The sequence below is a fragment of the Trichosurus vulpecula genome, chromosome 1, assembly GCF_011100635.1.
Source record: "Trichosurus vulpecula isolate mTriVul1 chromosome 1, mTriVul1.pri, whole genome shotgun sequence".
In the NCBI taxonomy this organism is placed as follows: domain Eukaryota; kingdom Metazoa; phylum Chordata; class Mammalia; order Diprotodontia; family Phalangeridae; genus Trichosurus; species Trichosurus vulpecula.
In genome coordinates, this window is record NC_050573.1 from 468,824,772 (window position 1) to 468,842,161 (window position 17,390).

The 17,390-nt window shown below is 38.0% G+C and overlaps 1 long non-coding RNA gene and 1 pseudogene across 3 annotated transcripts in view; both read left to right on the forward strand.

Moving 5' to 3' along the window:
- The window catches only part of LOC118828786, a 29,351-nt gene that overhangs the window by 9,959 nt on the left and 2,002 nt on the right, over nt 1–17,390 (forward strand). The window contains exons 3-4 of one of the 3 annotated variants that reach the window (XR_005008973.1): nt 35–150; nt 4,258–4,373. This is a non-coding gene — a long non-coding RNA (uncharacterized LOC118828786). Of the gene's footprint in view, nt 1–34; nt 2,637–4,257; nt 4,470–17,390 lie in introns of those variants that run through there. The other 2 variants (XR_005008972.1, XR_005008971.1) reach the window with 2 other exon arrangements.
- Nucleotides 15,847–17,004, forward strand: LOC118828779 (annotated as a pseudogene).

The following is a 17,390-nucleotide window of genomic DNA, read 5'->3' on the forward strand; positions in this document are numbered from 1 at the left end:
AATAAAAAATAAAAACCTGGTCTCTGCCCTCAAGGAACTTGCCTTCTAATGGAGGAAAACAATATATAAAAGAGGTGCTGGAACGGGGAAGAGGAGGAGCATATTTAAGAAACAAGAGGAAACCAGCATGGAGGCCTGGACCTCTGTGAGGTAAGGCTCATCTATCAGAACTGAGAGACCCAGGGACAAAGTCCAATATTCTGGTGGGTTGGAGAGGGTACTGTGAATAGAGATAGCATGGTAAGGAGATGCCTGGGAAGATTTTTTTTAATTCCTCAAGGGAAAAATTTGGGCACAGGACCAAATTTCTCAGCTATTAAAGGAAACTTGGGAGCTTTTTAAGTATATCTTTTTACCTATTGTGACTTCATAGTTTGTCAAGCATTTATAAACAAGTATCTATAAACCTATGATTTATAGGAAATGGACAAAAGGTCAGCTCTGAACATCTTTCTAGCCTACCTGACTGTTGCATTCATTGGCTTAAAACTTTACTCAAAAAAGTGATTCACGTCCACTAGGTCCAGCTGCCATTGGGGTAGCTTTGTTCTCATACCAGTAAGTATGCTATGGAAATGTCTTTCCCTTAGCCAGTTCTCCACCCGTCCTCTGCTTACTCCTCCATCTGAAAAGAGATGCCTCTTAGCTGCCCACCATCTGTAGAATGTAATCTATTGCCTTTAAAAAAAAGCCCTGAGGCTTAACAGAACCACACAAAATATACTGCCATGGGAAGAATAAAATAATCTTCTTTTATTGTGTGTCATGAAACAAGGGGTATTGGGTGTTTTTGTATATTTCCAATTGTAGATGGATGACTCATGAAATCCCTGTAGTCCCTCAAAAGAACAATATTACTTATATCCTCTTAGACTTTTCAACCTGAAGTGACAAATTGGTTTTAAGCAACCAACTGGGTTTTTTTTTTTCCCAGCTTATTCAGTGAGCATACCAGAAAATGAACCATGTTGGCCATTGTATTCAACACATTCATTTTGTAACCCATATACACATGATGAGGTTCAATGCTTCAGAAGTTTTTTTTTTTCCATATGAATATCACAGATTTCTAGGTCTTCAGCAGCGACAGATCATTCTAGGTGGACTGCACCAGCTGCTAAAGAGTTTTCACTCTATGCCAATCACAACAATCTGTTCTAGTCCCATTTAAACATTCAGAAAGAACTCAAATTAGAATAGCCAACACCACACAGACCCCCTCCAGTTTTAACACCCAGATGGTCAGATTTCAGGCTCTATCCGTCGACTTCCTGACAGGACAGGTAGATGTTTCCTGTTTGCGTTCTCCATAGCCAAGTATATATAAAGATCACTGGAAAGGACTCATGCCACTATCAACTGCTATAAAGTTGAATAAGGACAGAAGGGTTTATAGAGAAGGAATTTTAATGTGGAGAAACCATTTTTACCACAAATGATAGCTACCATCAATCCAGGAAAACTTGACATTCCCCCCAAATATTGTTCTGAATCTCCTGATTTTTACTATTTCCTTACACAACAATTTATCCATGAATTGACTGTAAGAAACCTTTGGGGCTAGAAAGATAGAACTTACAGGTTGCTACTCCTGATGCAGTGATAGCTCCAGGTTCCAGTAATAATGGTGGACTGAGGGACAAAAGCCATTTCCGGATCACTGAGAAAATCCATTTCTGTTGGAGTTCTTCATATTGGTAGCCTCTTTCTATAGCCCACAGCCACACTTTGCAGCTTCCGGGGGCTCTGAGTAATGCTCACCCCCAGAAGCCATCAGTAGAACATCTAAGGAATTGACTTTTGGCTGCTTTCTATGAACATGTTTGTTGTTTGGGGACAGGGGAAAGAAACCCTAAGTCAATATCTCTTTTTTATAAGACATAGGATATATTTATTTATATTTTATACATGAAGCTGTAGTTCTGAATCATGAACAGCTTGCTTTTATTTTTAAATATATCATAAATTCAGTGTTATTTCCAAAGATGTCTTGGTTGTCTGGTTTTCCTACTTACCTTCATTCTGTTCTTTCCCGTGCATTTTTAAAATAATGTGTCAATGACCTCCTTTTGTTACAGAAGGGTAGGGTCGACACAGATATGTTTATCAGGTGAGAAAGCATCATGATTGTTCTCTGTAGGAAAACAAGGCCTGGATATCTCCCTGCGTGCAATAGGAAGTCTGTTCTGATTGGCTGAAGGAAGTGGGCCCTCTGGGGCTTGTATAAAACCACTGAGCTAGTTGCAATCAGAGATTTAAACAAATGACTATCAATAATGAATTTGCTTGCTGTAGAGGAGAGCATTTGGGTCTCTACCTCATCCTCTTTTTGGCTGGAGGAGGTCCTTGTGAGCTCCTAAGACTACGAAGTATCTTGGACTTCTCACCTTCCTGTTGCCAATTGGAGCAGTTTCCTCAGAAGAGCTTATGGCGGTGTCTACATCAGAAGCTAAGAATAATCTTGACGAGAGAGATGAGGAAAGCGGATTCAAAGCTCTACAAAAACCTGTAGTGAAAGGTATAATAATGCTGAGGGGGCATGCTGGAGCCAGTTTGATCATTTCCAACCAGTGAGAGCTGATTATTAAATTTTCAATCTGAGCATTTACAACTTGGAAATAGACAGATATTACAAATCAAGGCTTTGTTGATTCTCTAAATTTAAGAAAGTGATGGAGAAAATGTTAATAATAAAGATTAAACTTAAAAATATTCCATGTGCGCATTTTTTCACAACTGTCATGATAGAAATCTGTGAACAAAAGAAGCAGAAGTAGCAAAATTCTGAGCATGATCCATTTATTAGCAAAGCTAGCAATCGCCAACAAACGGGGTCCAAGGCTCCCCAGTAAGCAAGGACACCCCTGACAGCCAAAGCAGTTCTTTTATATTAAACTGACATCATTGGCACTGTGGACAGTATTAAATTATAGGGGAGTGGGATTTTCACAGCTTTATGATTTTTACACAGAATATCACCACTTTATGAGATAAATTGACCTTTATCTTAAGTAAGTTTCTTCTAAAAGTGGACAGCAGATGACTTACAAGAGTGAAATAATGAACTGAAGTTGCAGGCTTAAGCAGTTTAAACTCACATAACGAGTGGGGGGGGGGGAAGTAATATATCAATTAAGCTTCAATAAAATAAAGAAGCATATATCAAGTTTTAATATCACAGAGCCAGTTGTTAAACATTTACCAGCATGCTGCTGATCCCTAAAAGGAACATCTTAAAGACCCCAGTAAAAAGACTCAGAAGCTATTAGTTACTACTTTGCAATATTGTATTTTCTAGCTTGAGCCCACTTTTCTCTGGACTTTGTATGTACTGGGAAAATGTGTCATAGACAATTCACCATAGTAAATACCTAAAAGCTAAGTCTAACTGACTGATATTAATCAATAGTCATGGCGGGAAGCACACCAGTGGGAGGTCTAGGGCACTAGTAAAGAAAACCTTTCCAACCTCTCCAGGATAATCTTAAAACTCTGAGGAAACAACAGCCGTTCTTTGCGGACCCAACTTGTCATTGTAATCAGGAGATGTAATAGTAAATTCAGAGCTTATATATGCTCATTTATTCTTTTTGGTTTTTTTTTTCAAATTGGTAACCACACCACTAACAATCTTCTTTCCCAAAATGTTCCTCCCCCAATGAAAGAAAGAAAAATAAAATCCTTCTATCATATGTGCATAGTTAAATAAAAGAAAGCCTTGCTTCCATCAGATGCAAACATTTTGTCTCATTCTAAACCTTGATATCGTCATCTCAGGGGTGGGTGGCATGATTCATGACAGGTCTCTTGGGATCATAGTTGGTCATTACAGGCATACCTCATTTTGTTGCACTTTGCTTTATTGAGCTTCATAGATATGATGTTGTGGATTTTTTAAAAACAAATTGAAGGTTTGTGGCAACCTTTCATCTATTGGAACCATTTGCCATCAGCATGTGCTCACATCTGTTATGGTGATCTATGTGGGGTGATGTTTGACGTTACTCTCGTAATTGTTTGGGGGCACCATGAACCATGCCCATATAAGATGGCGAACTTAACTGAAAAATGTTGTGTGTGTTCTGATTGCTCCACTGACCAGCCATTCCCTATCTCTCTCCCTCTTTTTGGGCCTTCTTATTCCCCAAGATACAACAATATTGAAATTAGGCCAGTTAACAGCCCTACAATGGCCTCTAAGTCTTTAGGTGAAAGAAAGAGTCAATCCATTCAGCAAACTTTGTTGTCTTATTTTAGGAAATTGGCACAGTCACTCCAACCTTCAGTAACCACCACCCCGATCAGTCATCAGCCATCAACATTGAGGCAAGACCCTTCACCATCAAAAAGATTACGATTCGCTGAAGGCTCAGGTGATGGTTAACATTTTTAGCAATCAAATATTTTTTAAACTAAAGTATATACATTGTTTTGTCAGACATAATATTATTGCACTTTTCTTAAGTTCACACAAGTTTTCTTAGTTTTGTTTGATACTGTTTCTTTTGTCATTTCTTATATTAAAATATTCCATTACATTCCTATACTATGATTTTTTCAACTATTTCACAAATAATGGATACCCTCCCAGTTTCCAGTTCTTTACTACCAAAAAAGCTGGCTACAGTAATAGCTAGCATTTATGAGCTTTAAGGTTGGCAAAGAACTTTGTGTATTATCACGTTTGAGCCTTATAATAATCCTGTGAGGTAGATTCTATTATTAATTTCCATTTTGCTGAAAATGAAAGAGGTTAAGTGACTTATATAGGGTCACACAACTAGTAAATATTTGAGGTAGGATTTAAACTCAGATCTTCCTTACTCTAAATCCGATACTTTATCCCTTGTATTTAATATAATGCCAAAGAGACATTTGTAAATGCCTCAGGAAAATAAAGACAAAATTTTTAAAATCCAAAGGGACTGAGAGATTTGTAAATTCTACAGGCACTGTGGTAACTGCTGGAGATACAAAGAAAGACAAAAGACAGTCCTTTCTTTCAAGGGCCTCATCATCTGATTGGGGAGATAGCTTGCAAATAGCTATGTATTATTAGTAAGTTATATGCAGGATAAATTGGATATAATCAACAGAGGGAAGGCACTAGAATTAAGAGGGTTGGGAAAGGCTTCCTATAGAAGATGGAATTTTAGCTGAGAATTGAAGGAATCCAAGGAAGTCAGGAGGCAGAGGTGAGGAAGAAGAACATTCCGTGTATGTGAGACAGCCAGTGGAAATAACTGAAGTCACAAGATGGAATATTTTGATCGGGGAACAGCAAGGAAACCAATATTACTGGATCAAAGCATATTGCGGGGAAGGAGTTGTTAAAAAAATGGTAAAGGGGAGGACAGGTTATGAAGTTTGAGCACTAGAGAAAGGATTTTATATTTGTTCCTGGTCAGATCTGTAGTTTATTAATAATTCTTCTCTACAACATAACTAATGTGAAAATATGTTTAATAGGAATGTACATGTAGAGCCTATATCAAATTGCAGGCCATCTTGGGGAGGGAGGGGAGAAATAGGGAGAAAAAATTTAAAACTTATGGAATTTAAAACTTATGGAAGTGAATGTTGAAAACTAAAAATAAGTAAATTAACCAAAAAAAATATAATAAGATTTCTTTGACAACTTAGCAGAGAATGGAATGGAGTGGAGAGACTTGTGGCAACCAAGAGGGTACTTCATGCATGAGATGAGGAGGACCTGAGGTAGAGGCAGTGTCAAAGGGGAGAAGAAGGTATTTGCTGGGATGCCATTTCTAAGCCTTAAAAGTTTCACAAAAAGGATCTTTCTCTTAGTTTTTTGTCTGCATAAGTCTAGGAGGTTGTTTCTAGACTTTATTTTTCTTCCTAAAAATTAATTTTATTAAATGATCCCTTTTCTTTTTACATCACAATCATTTCTTGATTTATTCCTCCCTGGTCAAGTAGGACTCTCCCTTGTAACAAACGGAAACAGTATAGTGGAGAACTGGCCAATGGAAACCACAGTTTGTGTGCAAATTCGACCAATGTTCTGAATCTGGGAAGTAAAGGGTATCCTGTCCATCAAGCACTTCCTGATGTCCACTTAACAAACCTCTTTATGGGTTGATACCAGGCAGAGCATACTGAATACGCTCAAAGAACTGTCATTCATATTAGATAGTTCCCTTGTTATAGCTGTTAAGCAAAACCAACTGAGAGAGGGATTGCACAAGAATGTATACTGCCCAAGTTAACCTTTGCTTTTCTGTTGAAAGGAGGCATATTTTTTTGTCTCATTATCTGTTTTTTTTTGTTTTTTTTTACCCCGTTATACAGTGTTGCTTCCTTTTAGTAATCTTTTCACTTGTCATCATAGCCATTGTGTGTATTGTACTTCTTATTTCTCCTTTCATTATTAGTTCAAACACACTCTGCCATGTTTCTCTTAATTATTCATATTTAAAACTTCTTACTGCATAATCGTATTCCATGACCTTCACATAGCACAGGTTATTCAGCCATTCCTCAATCAATGGACACTTATTCATTTTGTTCCTAGTTCTTTATTACCACAAAGAGGACTTCTTTGACTATTTTGTTGTATATGGGACCTGTATTTCTGTCTAAGACCTTGTGGTGTTCATTTTCAAAGAAACAACTTGCAGGTGAGTTGCAGGCTGCTGAAAGTCATCACTTATAGTTCTCTCTAGTAAACATGACCCTGTTGTGAAGGGAACGTGGAGGCACCTGGGGTTCAGAAAGTAGGTTGAAAGTCCATTGGGTTCCCGTTGAATCTGCGTCACATAACAATGTACACACAACAGTGTTGCTACATAGTGTCTGCAGGGCTACACGGTAATGGTTACTTAGAAAACCTTGCTCAGTGGATGGGGTTTGGGTTACAGGAAAGGATGGGGAAGTGACTGGCAATTTTATTTTTAGTAAATAGAAATAATGATGGAGCTGACAAACTGCACAGACTGTGAATGTAGTGATTGATACTCTCCCTGCAAAGAGAAGATGGCTGTGGGCCACTTTTTAGGACAATGAGGATTTCATGACACCTTAGGGGTGCTGTTTTTCATCAAAATTTAAACAAATAAAAACCAGAATAAATGACAGAATAAAGGAAAGAGCAGGGATACATTGGCAATTTATTGACCAGGGTAAACTTCAGAAAAACTTAAGGCCTCTGGAGACCTATCATTATTAAGTGGTCCATTTTTTTCAAGCTTGAAGACAAAGCAGTAGAGGTTTGAATTTATGGCAGAGGCCCAGGTAAGTGCGTCCCCTATCAATAACCGAGGCAGTATAAGAAGCATTAGGATACTGTAAAATATTCTGTCTGGGCTCCTTAAAGTGACTACTGGTGATTTCCAGTAGCTAATACAAACATTGACTTAGGGAGGCCCAGAGACTGGAACCACCCTAACATTCCTCTAATTTTCCCTGAAAGAAGGCAGGAGTTTGGCCCTTAGAAAAAGTGCTTTCTGCTGACATCAGTACTTCCCCTTTTTGGGAATGGACTTAATCCTCTTCCCAGATCCACTCCCAGAGCATGAACATCTTCCATGAGGGGGATGGGAATTTAATCAATGTTCTTTAATCAGAAGCCCTAAAGGAAAACAAGAATGTTATTTCAAAACCATGAACCCACAAATATACAAAAGGAAATCTGTTCTAACTGTGTGACTGGTGTCACCACAATCTTGTTTTGGCAATGGAAGACCATCTATAGAAATATATTTCGTCACTAATCCTATCAGGATTTCAAACTTCACTTCCTTCCCCACCCTGTCCCTGGACAGGCATTTGGGGTATAAACTCAGTGCCAGATGTCTCTTGGAATACCTCAGATGTCACTGTAGAAAATTAGTTTCTGGGTCACTTCTCTGTTTTGTTTCTCAAGACCCATTGATTTCTTCCCTTTCCTCTTTGAGGAACAATTTATTGACTTAAATGAGCTGTTCAGGAAAGAAACATGGCCTTGCCCATTGAGAAGCTCCACGGGAACTTTATGTCCCTTCAGTAGGGCATCAAACTGAGAAAGATAAGCAACCTGTTCCAAGGAGAGAAAGAATAGAAATTCCTCACAATCCATCTTGGTTTTATGGTTTGGGGCACCTTTCTATCAATACAGTCACTGAGAAAACAAAGCAGAACGAAAAAAATGGAGCAAAACCCCCCTCATTTGGCCCCCAGGGAAAGGAGTCAAGAATATGCATGTCTCCCCTGCTGTCTTTGCCAAGGTGGGGGATTATGGGTGTGGAATATTACATATACTCTCAGACACAATTGTTACATTGATTTATGTTTGCTTAACTGCTTTTTTTGCCCTTTAAAGTATTTGTTACAACAGGGGGTTTGTTGGGTAGGGAAAAAATAAGGATATTCAGAACAAAAAGTGATATAAAAGCAAAAGATAATCAATAAAATAGCATTAAAACAGTGTTTCTTATGCAGTGTTCAGTCCTACTATGGAGTATATAGAAAAGTTGCTGACAAAAGACTTATTTAATAAGAAATATGAAAGATCTTATTTCTATTTGTTGGCATAGATTTTAAAAACTATGATTGGATAATCTATTTATATGCATCTATGCTTATATTAACATTTAGAAACAGTCAATGTCAATGCGTGTGTGGGGGTGCGGTGGCGGGGGGAGGTATTCAACAACAAACCAAAGTTCAGCTGAGAGAAAACATACATTTCCAAAGATGGTTAATAGTCAACGCAAATCAGAACACCAGAGAATTCCCTGCCTTTCAAGTTTGAAAGGTGAATTTACAAAATCTTCGATCAGAAAATTGGAGAGATAATCAGACATCCGGTGGGACTAATTCTAGCTAAGCTAATTTGGCTTCTGTGGCTGTCGTGGAACACAAACTACAAGTACAACTCACAGATTTATGCAGCTTTGGTGCTGGGACACATTGCTTTCCACCCTACTTGAAACCTTGCTATGACTATATTGACTATGGAATCATTAAGAGTACATGGCAACTTTTATCAGACAGCATCAGAGGAATGTTTCCGCCAGAGAACTATGTGTGTCTGCTTCCAACCCCAGATGTCTTCAAATAATTTCCCTGGGACTGAACCTCACTAGGGTAACAGAGCAATAGGTAATAGGAAAAAGCAACCTGATTTGGTCACAGTACTTTTTTGAGGACAATCCTGGAAGACTGCCTATCAGGAATAAAAGACCTTAAAAATCACCTAAAAGAACTGCAGGCAATAACACAATCACAGAATCTTGTGGTTCATATGCCTCCATCATAATGGGAGTAAGGAAAAAGAGTGGAAGGTCTTAGTGGACTATCATACTTAGAACAAGAGAATAAAAATAGATCAGGATATCATGACATTAATGCATGATGCCTTAGACTGCTTGACTAGGTAACCTACCTCAGGACTAATGTGTACACTAAATACTATCGGATCCCTATAGAAGAAGACAAAAAGACAGCCTTTGTCTGCCCAGCAGGATCCTACTAATTTGTGAGTATGTCCCAAGGATTCTTGGGGATATTGACCACTTTTCAAAGACTCATGGAGATATTTATTTGAAGAAATGAACTACCTGGAAGTTGTTGGAGTACCTGGATAACCTCATTGTCTCTGAAAAGTTTTTGGAGGAGTGTGAGAAAAAGTAAATAAAAGTGTTAAATTGGCTAGAAGAAGCTGATCTGAAGCTGTCAATTAACAAGTGCCAGTTTTATTAAATCAAAGTCAAATACATGGTTTACATAGTGTCAACAGGAGGGAGTATTAATTCAGAGAAAAATCCAAATACTTGTCTGAAGATCCAAACTACTTGAACTGTGGAAGTATAGAAAAGTCTCTGGACTTTTCTAGGATTGATGGCCACTATCAAAAATTTATGAAGGATTATATTATCATTGCTAAGCCTATCACTGGTCTCATTAGTGGATATGCGGTTGGGAAGAATGAAAAAAGGAAGGGCTAGGAAGGACAATCTGGCAGTCCACACTATTCAGAGACTGGAATGAGAAATATGAACAAACTTTTTAGTCCTTAGTCAATTGCCTCAGGCATGCACAGGTACATGAATAACATCATCACCCAGAGGGCACCTCACTCTTGGGACAATAGCTTATATTCAGCAGAGTCCTGTATTACAATGATGGGTCATAGTGTTTAATGATCCCACATGGTACTAAGGAACACATAGTGCTACTCAGAGCACTTCAGTCTGTCACCATGACCATGGTACATGATAGTTTGGACCCTTCGGTCAAGAGAGTACATTTCAGCTAGTAAGAGACAGATCTTACTCTGTTCAAGTGGCAGCAGATGTTTATAAGAAATGAGGCTTATGTTAGATGTGTTAAAGGGAAAAATGTTACTAACTTGTGCTGAATATTTGGAGACTAGCAAGCCTTTGAACCTTGTATGTATAGAATTTTTATTTTTGGAATGAGATGGAAAAATACAAGTGATATTCTTGTGTTGTCTGCCCATTTCAGCTGGTATGCATGAGCATATCCAACCAAGAATCAGAAAGTTTCTTCAGTTGCTAGGATATTGTGACAGTAGTATTTCTTTATAAATGACTTCCTTGCCATGATCCACTGTAGCCAAGGTAGAGACTTTGAAAATAAACCACCCAAAGAAGTGTTATTATTGGCAGGAATCAGGAAGTCTAGAACCACCATACTACCCCTGGGGAGACCCAGAACCTGAATGTTTTAATTTCACACTGCAAAAAATACTGGAGACCCAGAGGCTTGAACAGAGGACTCAGTAGAGCCAACACTTGGCATTTCTAATGCATGCATGCAATGCTATTATGAATGATGCTACAAGTTGTATTTACATTATACCTGCTGATGTTTGAGCAAGAGCCATAGTTGTCTATTGACTTGTGCTTTAGAGTTTCAAAAGGTCAAGACTCATATATACCAATTTCTCAGGTGAGACATTGGCTCAAGGAAACTTGTCACTTAGAGTCAGCTTATAAAAGCTCTGATAGAAATACGATGCTACAATTCATTGTAAGATCTTCAGAAGGTAATACAGTACAAACAACTAAAGACTCAACGAGTAGAGAACATACAAGATAATGGATCAATGGAGAGCCAAGTAGTTGAAAGACTGAGTAACATACCATTCTACAGAATAGACCCAGAGACTTGTCCAGCCCCTAAAAAAGCAATCTATTGATCGGTTAGCATGTATTTATTAAGCACCTATTGTTTTCCAGGCACTTTGCTAGTTACTAGACTATGCATCATAGCTACCTTTTGTCTCTTGGAATTATTCGGTCTCTAGGAAGCAAAAGGAATGATGGATAGTAACAAAATAAATTAATTCCAAAAAGAATCTGTTCACTATTTTCCTTTTTTGAGGGGAGAAGGCAGGGGAATTGGGGTTAAATGACTTGCCCAAGGTCACACAGCTAGTAAGTATGTCAAGCATCTGAGGCCAGATTTGAACTCAGGTCCTCCAGACTCCAGGGCCAGTGCTCTACTCACTGCACCACCCAGCTGCCCCCTGTTCAATATTTTCTGAGACACTATATGATCTTGAGAGTAAGGAGCTCAGATGACTCAGATGAAAACTCAGATAAGGTAGAAAATGAGCATTGGTCTTTTGAACACAAATAGGTCTGGATACAGAGGAATGGATGAACACCTGATCAGTCTCTTTTCATTCTAATGCTCTAGCTGTGGAGCCACCTAGGGAAACAGAAACCACATTGTGCCAGAGGTCAACATTAGGGACACATGGTCTGTTTCCTGAGCTCAAGAAGTCACAGTAGAAGTGCCAAGATTGTAAGTCACTGACCAAGCTTATGTAGGGTGCTTAAAGGAAAAATGAGAGAAATTATTTCCAGTGTAGTCAAAAGACATTTATTGTTAATGTGAATGTAATGTGTGTTTTGAAGGTAACTACAACACACAATATTATGTGTTTTGTATGCCCATGTGTTTCTTGACAGATAGTACAGTGGATAGAAGAATAGCCTTAAAGTCATGAAGACTTGAGTTCAGGTCTTACCTCTGTGTGGCCATGGGCAAATCAATTACCCAAGCTCTTTATTAGGTGCCCTAGACAGGTCTCTTAGACTGTACGTTACAGAGAAGTTGCCAGTGAAGAGAGTTTCCAAACCAGGAATTCACAACTCTGATGAACTCGTAAGTAGACTAAACAAAATATGCTTGCTGTAATATGCTTTTATTGCTATGATATGTTCCCTTGTTACATATGAAAATATGCCATTATGTATGAGTAATTGCTCTATGTGATTATAGTATGTGTCTATATGTGTAAATAAAATGCAATGTGTCTGTGATGCTACAACTATTTTGTGTTGCGCGAGATTTTTGTTCTTAATTTAACATATATAATGATGTCACATACTTTTGTATATTATGTACCATATTTTGTACTTTCTTCAGTCACTAATGGTAATTGCATGTAATTCTAAGATGATTGTCATGTATTAGGTATGCTTATGTGTAGTCTACTGTATAATTGGAATGATTATGATTGGTAGTTATGATGTATGTTCACAGATAATCAAATGGAACTCATATAATTTGCAAAGACTGCAAATTCTTCCGTTAGTGGGGTGAGGAGAGGCAGAATATAGCACCGTTGCCCCAGATTCCTCCTCAGGCTATGTCTAAAATAATTCAGGAAAAGGAGGGGAGTGAATAAACTTCAGCTTCCAAGGTGGGGGTGGGGTGGGGTATGAGAGACAAGACAAATGGTAAGAGAAGAAAATGATGTGTGGCTACATCTGACCTGTCTTGGAACTCTTGGGTTTGTGGCATACCTGGACTGAACATGGGTAGTCTGGGTCTGGGAAAGGCTGTGGATGCATAGATCACATGGTAGTTAGTTTAAATATATACATACATACAGATATATATATATAGATATATAGATAGATAGATAGATAGATAGATAGATAGATAGATAGATAGATAGACACTAGTCCTTTTACATCTTTATCAGCAACAAAGGAATTTATAGTTAAGCAATCATGTAAAGTTGACTCCATTGTACCATATTTCTGGCCAGGTTTCATTGAAATACAATCGATCAGAGAAGAATGTGGAGTGTGTGAAGGAGCTAGACTCCAGATTTTAGTTGGATAAAATCAGACTGACCATCCTACTCCTACCAACAGATAAGAAATTGCCACCTGCAATGGGAGCAGAAGTAATGAAAGGTAGCAGTTCTCTGGGAACCAGAGATATATTGGTACTCTCCCCCTTGGTGTTGGGTTGAATGCATAACCATCAAGGCAAACATGGGATTGCTCACATCCAGGTTCTTATTACTAAAAACTGTCAGGTAAACTGGACAGAGTGCTCCTTGGTGGGTTTAATACATGTTTCCATCCATTACTGCCTTATGACTGACCACACTTCTGGGTTCTGATTCCTTGATTCACCCTTTGACCACTTACTGTGCACTTCTGTTAAAACTTTTGGAAATCTCCCAGTAGTTGACCATTCACATGGACTTTGGACTGTCTGTCTCCATCTGATATCTATGTGCTTTTGATTTTTGTTTGCTTACCAGGTTTATTGCCCTCCCATCCTTCATTTCACCTGAGCTCTGCTTCCCCAGTTATAGCTTGTCATTCTGTCACCTAGGTCTGCTGTTCCTCTCCTCATTGTGGTTGTTAGAGAAAGAGGATTCTAGTCCTTACTTACCATTATTTCATTGACTGGGTTAAACACAGTTAGGGTTCAGGATAGGGTGAAGAATGTCAAAATCCAATCATATGGAGAAGAAGTAATCAGAGTGGACACATTTTGTATGTTTTCCATTGATGACCTTTGTCATTTTTCTTAGAAAAAGAACAAGAAAAAAAAACCTTTCCTGTCCCTGGTGTTTTGTTTTTGTTTTTTTGACAGGGATATTTTAACAAACATTTTCTTTTTATATCATCTTCATTTCCAAATATGTCCCTTATAATGTAGGGACCAACTAGAGAGATTCTTTATATGGGGCTCTCATTCTTGGTATCCTGGTTTTGCAGAGATCAACTGGAGAAAAATTAGTGGTTTTTTCTCCTTCTTTTGTTTTAGACCATAATTGGACAATCCATTTCCTGATGTGTTTTCTAAGTCAGCACAATTTCTTTATCCAACTTTTGCATAGCTGAATGCTTAAGAACTAATATCTGTTGTATTACTGTACCCTTTAAACTATGGTAACTGATATGAATGGTATAGTTGTCACATCCTTAGAATACTAGTGTAGCAGTTCACCTAGAGCATACTATGGAAACTCATTCATGACCTTTTCCACCTCCTTTTTTTGCTTTTTTTTTTTTTTGGAGTGGGGAAGGCAGGGTAATTGGGGTTAAGTGACTTGCCCAAGGTCACACAGCTAGTAAATGTGTCAAGTGTCTGAGGCTGGATTTGAACTCAGGTCCTCTTGACTCCAGGGCCTCTGCTCTACTCACTGTGCCACCTAGCTGCCCCTTCCCCCTACTTTTAAGCATATGTTTCAATTACTATGACATAAGTCTAGATAGCTTTTTTACATCCTTATGGACTACCAAGTTGATCAGCGGTCTAGAAACACCAACTAATCAACATTGAGTGTTTTAACTTTGTTTTTGAGCCTCAAAACTCTTTGGGGCCTTTCCAAGTTTGTTTGATTTCTTTTTATTCCCCCCCCCACTTAACAGTATTTTATTTTTTCCAATTACACATAAAAATAGTTTTCAACATTCACTATTATAAGATTTTGAGTTCCAAATTTTTTTTTCTCCCTTCCTTCCTCCCCACCTCCTTCCCTAAAGGGACAAGCAATTGATATAGGTTATACATGTACAATCATATTAAACATTTTTCTACATTAGTCATGTTGTGAAAGAAGAATTAGAACAAAAGAGAAGAAGGACCACGAGAAAGAAAAAACCACAAAAAAAGTGAAAATAGTATGCTTTGATCTGCATTCAGACTCCATAGTTCTTTCTCTGGATATGGATAGTATTTTCCATCATGAGTCTTTTAGAATTGTCTTAGATCATTGTGTTGCTGAGAAGAGCTAAGATTACCAGTGTTTCTGATAGAGGCCTCATTTCTAAACTATATAGAGAACTGAGTCAAATTTATAAAAATACAAGTCATTCCCCAAATGATAAATGGTCAAAGTATATAAACAGGTATTTTTCAGATGAAGAAATTAAAGCTATCTATAGTAATATGAAAAATGCTCTAAATCACTATTGATTCGAGAAATGCAAATTAAAACAACTCTGAGATATCACTTCACATCTATCAGATTGGCTAATATGACACAAAAGGAAGATGATAAATGTTGGAGAAGATGTGGGAAAATTGGAACACTAATGCATTGTGAACTGATCCAAACATTCTGGAATTATGCCCAAAGGACCATAAAACTGTGCATACCCTTTGATCCAGCAGTACCACTATTAGGTCTGTATCCCAAAGAGATGATAAAAAAGGGAAAAAGACTCACACGTACAAAAAATATTTATAGCAGCTCTTTTGGTGGTGGCAAAGAATTGGAAAATGAGGGGATGCCCATTAATTGGGGAATGGCTGAACAAGTTGTGGTATGTGAATGTAATGAAATACCATTGTGCTATAAGAAACTATATGAACTGATGCTGAGTGAGAGGAGCAGAACCAGGAGAACACTGTACACAGTAACAGTAACATTGTGCAATGATCAGCTTTGATTTTTTTTGTCTCATCATGTTTGCTTTGGATTAATTTGGAACCCTCAATGGAAATTTGGGCTGTTCTGTGTTTTGCAAGTACCCATTGGGAATCTTTTGTCTCGACTTGAATTTGGCATATCCTATGTGTCTGATGAAATTTCAGGTGGCTTATATGTTTAAGAGACCCAGAAGAATTTTAACCTAGGACAGTTGGTTTCTCACCAGAAGGTAAGGTGGTGATTTTCAGACAACCACAGGTCCTCTATCCTTATAGGGAGCTCTGTAGGTACCAGACTCTCCTTCTGTCATGGGAGAAGGTTTGATTATTTTTTCAATTTTTTTCTTTTATTGTTTCTGAGCTGAGGGAAGGCCTTTGCTAGCACCAACATAGTTTAGTAGAGAATTATACAAAGTGATGCCTGTACTTCTTAAAATTGCATAATCATGGAGGCTAGATTTCCAGTACCAGGCGGTGCATGTGTCTCTTTTTCTGGTGGTCCCGCTTGCCAAAATGAAGTTCAATTCATTCGTGACCTCAGACCGAAGCAAGAACCGCAAGAGGCACTTCAACGCACCCTCGCACATCTGGCACAAGATCATGTTGTCCCCGCTCTCCAAGGAGCTGAGGCAGAAATACAACGTCCGCTCGATGCCCATCCGGAAGGACGACGAGGTCCAGGTGGTTCGTGGACACTACAAAGGTCAACAAAGGTTCGCGGAAAAAAATATGTCATCTACATTGAACGTGTGCAACAAGAAAAAGCTAATGGCACAACTATCCATGTGGGAATTCACCCTAGTAAGGTAGTTATCACCAGACTAAAACTGGACAAGGATCGCAAAAAGACTCTTGAATGTAAAGCCAAATCCTGACAAGTTGGAAAGGAGAAGGGCAAATATAAAGAAGAAAACATTGAAAAGATGCAAGAATAAAATGGTCTGTTGTACAGTTGTAATTAAAAATGAAAATTTAAAAAATGCATAATCATGAATTTGGAAATGAGTGTAATCAATCTCCAAGCTGGTCAGCTCTGGTACATTCTCATCAAAAAATGTTTATTTCTAGATTGTTTAAGAGGTGTGCCACATAGATATTTCTGAGATTCTTTAGTACAAGAAACTTAGGAGGACAATTCTTAAACCTTCCCAAGTGACAAGAGAAGTATCCAGAAGGTGGGACTATGAACTTTGTAAAAAGAATCTAGGTTGATTTTCTGGGGACAGGAAATGTTTAACTGTGGGGGAAGAGTATATAGGGGAAGTTGGTCCTGTATAATTTATTTTTGATTAATTGTTTTTCTTTGCCCCAAGGTAACATTCAGCCTGGGTAGTAGTGTTGCTGTTGAAACGATTGTGATATAAAAAAAGAATCATTAATTTTTTTTTTTTTAGAGAGGATAAGATCATTTTGTCATGACTCTACCATATCCCCTTGTATATAGTACAATATAGATTTACCTTAGAAAACAATTCTGCTTTACAGATAATAATCTTAGGGTAATATTATGGTATTATAAGAACTTTACAATGTTGTTAGTATCTAAAAAAGTTTACCTTACATTTATTTTGTATATATTTATTTATATATGTATCTAGAGTTGGATTATATGTACTCCTATGGGGTGCTAAGCTTTTGCCATGGCCACTTTTGGAGAATAGCTTAGCCCTGAAAGGCTTAGAAGCTTTAGGATAAGAAGTCAAATCCCCCAACTCAGTGAATCTTAAAAA